This window comes from Lactuca saligna, chromosome 7 (assembly GCF_052625555.1).
Source record: "Lactuca saligna cultivar CGN05327 chromosome 7, ASM5262555v1, whole genome shotgun sequence".
Classification (NCBI taxonomy): Eukaryota; Viridiplantae; Streptophyta; class Magnoliopsida; order Asterales; family Asteraceae; genus Lactuca; species Lactuca saligna.
Genome location: NC_136423.1, coordinates 54,118,862 through 54,124,356, shown reverse-complemented (window position 1 = coordinate 54,124,356; position 5,495 = coordinate 54,118,862). Strand labels below are relative to the sequence as shown.

At 35.1% G+C, this 5,495-nt stretch overlaps 1 pseudogene; it reads left to right on the top strand.

Annotated features, from left to right (window-relative positions):
- The first annotated feature begins 215 nt into the window (after positions 1-215).
- On the top strand, positions 216-2,082 carry LOC145003801 (AAA-ATPase ASD, mitochondrial pseudogene; annotated as a pseudogene).
- The last annotated feature ends 3,413 nt before the right edge of the window (positions 2,083-5,495 follow it).

Sequence of the window (5,495 nt, the reverse complement as noted above, 5' to 3'; positions counted from 1 at the left end):
GTTTGAAATCAGAAATGATCCTATTTCGGAAAGAGTGGTCGTTTCGACAAATAACAAAATTGAGCTAAATACCTTATATGATTACATCCAAGAATAATAATACATGGTCATTTTACTTAGTCAAAGTCTTTTAAGGAAAATCGTTTTAAACCCCCTAGTTAATATTATTTTCTTGTGAAGCCATCATCATCATCTCATGGCTCATGACCTGTTCTCGGAAAGCTTCCTGCTGGGTTAACTTTTCACGCTAATTCGTTGACTCGAGCCTACCTCTTTTGGCTCTTCCAGCTTTTTATATGTCTTGAATGGCTTCTAACCAGATCTCAGAAAATTAATTACAAAAGAAATTAGAGAAGAGACTTGAATACTACTTCATTTCTTGCTATAATACCTCCCCTCCTGCATCACAACTCCTATTTACCAAAAGCTTTGTGTCACCTGTGAGCAATAATAATAAGAAGATGATTGGGGATGCCATGACTAACTTAGGGTCTGTAGCAGCTGGACTTATGTTCCTCTGGACAATATTCAGTGGATGGTTACCTACGCAGTTTCGTGATCATGTTGAACAATATGTTCATAGAGTTCGTGATTATGTGTATCCTTATATTGATATCACTTTTCATGAATACGAAGGAGATGAGATTGAGCGAAGCAAAGCATATGCAGCCATCGAGAGGTTCCTCAGCACCAACTCCTCCGATAGAGCAAACCGGCTCAGAGCAAAAGTGTTCAACGACAATGAATCCGTTGTCCTGAGCATGGACGAAAACGTCGTCGTAATAGATGATTTCCAAGACATCAAAATCTGGTGGACTTCGAAGAAAAACATCCTTCAACATCAGCCTTTGTATTCTAAACGTGTTGATGAAGAGAAGCGATACTACAAGCTCACATGTAGAAGAGAGCATCGTGATACCATCAAAAACGCTTATCTGCAACACGTGCTTCATGAAGGAAAGGCTATTGCTGTAAGAACAAGGCAACGTAAGCTCTATACCAATAACAAGAGTGAGAATATTGGGTATGGTAACAGGAGAAGTATGTGGAGCCACATCATATTCGAGCACCCTTCTACCTTTGATACTCTTGCTATGGACCCAGTAAAGAAGGAGGTTATTTTGGATGATCTTAGGACCTTCAGTGAGTCGAAAGACTACTATAAGAAGGTTGGTAAGTCATGGAAGCGAGGATATCTTCTTCATGGTCCACCGGGAACCGGAAAGTCTAGCATGATTGCTGCCATGGCTAACCTTCTGGAATACGACATCTATGATCTTGAATTATCCTCCGTGAAAGATAACACGGATTTAAGGAAGCTACTGATCGAAACATCAAGTAAGTCTATAATTGTAATAGAGGACATCGATTGTTCACTTGATCTCACCGGTCAGAGAAAGAAGAAAAATGAAGAGAATAAAGACGATGACGAGACGATTGATCCAATTCTCAAAAAGGCACAGGAGGAGAAAGAGAAGAATAAGGGAAGTGAAGTCACTTTGTCTGGGCTTCTGAACTTCGTTGATGGGCTATGGTCAGCTTGTGGTAGTGAGAGGTTGATCGTCTTCACAACAAACTTTTTAGACAAGCTTGACGTTGCTCTCACACGACGGGGAAGGATGGATATGCATATCGAGTTGTCGTATTGTTGTTTTGAAGCATTTAAGGTGCTTGCAAAGAACTATATGGATCTCGAATCACATGAGTTGTTTGGAATCATTAGTGGATTGCTGAAAGAGACGAACATAACTCCAGCCGATGTTGCTGAAGATTTGATACGAAAGTCAGCTAAACAAGACGTTGAGAGTTGCTTAAAAAACTTGATCAATTCTTTGAAGAAGGCAAAAGAAGAAGCACGGCTCAAAGCTGTGAAGGACGCAAGGATGAAAGATGAGGCAGGCCCATCAAGTTGCTGATAAGTTACACGTTACTGATCCATAAGAAAACGCTGTGATACGTACATAGGTATGAATTTGGCTTAAAGAACGTACCAAGATCTATTATAGTTTAATAAAATCATGTATGTGTACTGTTATGTTGTATTTTATATGAACAATTTTAATCAAATCGCTTACTTGGAAATTAATGGTTCACTATTACACTGATCAAGAAGATCACAAAATCTAGGTATGAATCAATCACTAAGATCAATCACAACGCCAAGGCTTTTATGTCGTCCAATTAGAGTAAATAGAACTTTGATTATCCACATCCCCGGTGGCCTCTGTTTGTTTTTATTTCTGCATTCTTCAGCATCGATCAATGTGGAATCAGTGCTTTTCTTGAAACCCTCAATTAGAGAATAACTACACAGGTAAATAAAGCCTCTAAAGACTAAATAAAGAAGAAATGCTAACAATACACTCGCTAATTAATCTCTCAAGTGAAGTAGAACTTGATCAAGTGTTGTAATTGTAATTGCCATTATCATCTTGTTATCTTATTTATGTGTACATCTACCGGTTCTCCTGTCACCCACCTTAACTTACTATGGTGCCTTTCATGGTTGTTCAACACAAACAACTTTGTTGTTAATCTAACTTCACCCATCATGGTTTCATTTGTCTTTGCCATGTCTTGTGTTAACTATAACACATGGATAGGGTGTGGAAAAAAACTAAAACCAAATAAATCATCTATAAGATCACAAATTATGATTAGACGAGTCAAATACTCTACACATTATCTGTCAGCGTCAACGTATACATATCACCATCAACGCCAACGTATAAAGTCTATCCGCATCAGTGTGAAGACATTTATTCTATGTAATCTTTTGTATATTAAGAAATGATACAGATAAGTATAGAATAGATAGCAAATCCGATTACCGTATGATAATGATTGGTTCTTAGTATAGATAAGATACAATACATTCAATCAAGAGATATACTTGTATAGATTAGTATATATTCAATATTAAGGTGAAACCCTAATGTGTGTCTTGTGAACGGCTTGGTGTCGTTAATCGTCATTGTAACCGTCTTTGTGACAAACTCATTTTCTTGGTAAAAACAAACTCTTTCTTGGTGAAAGACAATTTAGAGAATATCTTGTGTTCTTTACTTTCTGTTCTTTATTTATTTAGATTAGATTGTTTTTGTTCTTTCTACTTGAAGTGTATCAGATCGATACAAACTATTTATTGTCATTACACATAATTCGAATTATGAAAAGGGATGTCGTAATGATATAGCCAATTTGAGAATGCAATTATAATAAAAATTAATCATAATGATATTTATTCAAATCTTTAAAATCTACTAGCGAAAGTGTTTCCTCATGATTATTTTCATGAATGAGAGCGAAATCTTTTGTTACCTAGATTTTATGTTGTACTTGTTCCCATCCACGTTAATCCATCAACCTACAATCATAAGATAAAGTTTATGACAAAACTAAATTTAAATTTAGCTTTCATGGAATAAACTTTGTTTATTCTTAATTTATTGTCATTTGGTAGCACAAGGGCCTTCCAGCGCTTCTATGTTGTTTAAGCACCTTGCTCCCATTGACCAATGTACTATCACTGACCAACGTGCTCTATCTTTTGCAATCAAATGAGAACCATAGAACTCATAAGCATTGTCAACTCAACTGGAAGGTGTGCAGAAACAAGAATGTGTCAACTTTAACATGATATGTTATTAACCTCAAGTCGTGTGCTAGTGATAATAAAAATGTTTATTCTTGATTGGCTCCTGAAACTTTTCAAGATCAACAAGACTCCCACCAACTTCTTGACATATAAGTTTCTCTCTTAAGGAACATTCTTTGACAAGAAAAAACAAATATTCAAAAGTTAGTGTGGATTCCTAACAAGAAACACTTTATGAATTGGTCTTAGTTTATCCTTTATTTTAACCAAAACCTCACAACTTCCAATTCCTAATGTGTCAAAGTAAGAAAACATTATTACTCCACATTTCATGAGGTGTTATAAACCTAATTAGTACGAAACAAGCTTCAATATACGATTTTTAGTTACTTGAGTATGACCCTTAAAATTTTAATTTGACAACAAAGTGTAACTCATCCCTTGATTGAACTATTTCAACAATATTTGATTCTTCTACTTAGTTAAACAATTGACTAATATGTTCTTTGATGATCAATTGTGATATAGTTCCTTAATCAATAAGATAATCACGAAACACGATACTAAAGTACTCTCATTTCTTTTCAGATTTGAGAAATCTTTATCTTTCTGTCTAATAGATTCTTTGTATTTGTTCTGTTACTCTCTGAAACTTTTTCAAACTATCATAATTGTGTTTAATCTTATAAACACAATCATATTTACTAAAACATCAGTAAATCATGATGAATAGAGTTTTTCATCCTTTTGTGGTGGATCTGACTAGTCCATATCAACATGTACTAGATCCATTAGACATTCACTTTGACTTACATACACATGTGATCATTGAATTAGTCACAATCTTCCAATGATCAAGATTCGCATACATCACGCAATTCAAATTGCATGATTCCAAATTTCTATCCAATTGAAACTTGAGTGATGAGAATTCCTTCTCATTTGGTTCAGTATGACCTTACCACAAATGATATAATTAAGAATCAAATCCACTTTTAGTATCTCTAATAATAGAAATATAACCACCAATTTTCATAAATGTCATTGCAATGAAATATAAAATAAATCAAAATTCACTTTTATTGATAATAAGCAGATTTTTTTTTTCCTACAATGCAAATATATGAAAACTATGTTTCTAGATATTTTTTAAGCAATCTATTAAATTATCATAACCGCCAAGAGTAGCTTCCAAAATTTGATCATCAAACCATGCAGCCAAAGCCCATTTATCACGATTAGATTCAACTCACTCTTCCTAAGATTCCTTCTCTCTCTTAGATCCTGTAAACATCAAAATGTGATTATCATATCATGTATCAAGAATCTATGAATAAGAAGGAATCTCTAATATAATGGATGTACCTGAAGTGGAGTCATATGACTTGCCTTTACCATCTCTAAGATCTTTCATGTAGTTAGGACAACTTTGCAACCAATGCCCCTTCAATTGGCAATAAAAACATATGGACTCCTTGGGGCCAACACATGAAACTATCTTAGAACTAGCCTTCCTCTTTACCATATGGTCAAACGGTTTGACATTGTTCGATCATTTTCCATTGAGAAGAGAAACCTTTTCTGGACTACCACTGTTGCCATTGTCAATTTCGATGGAAAATTAGGACTCAGATCCTTCAAACACTTTTTCTTGACTTGTGTTCTTAAGCATTTCTGCTTCAACAACAACCAACATATGTGTTAGATAAATTAGGGTCACGTCGTGGTCCCTTATATAGTAGTCTTCAAGGAACTGACTATATGATTCAGGAAGCGAAAGTAGAATCAAGTGAATGGCCAACTCCCTTGGGAAAACGAAGCCTAACATCCCCAATCTGTCAATGTACGATTTCATTTTCATAACATGCGCACACACTGACTTTCCATCTTGATGTTT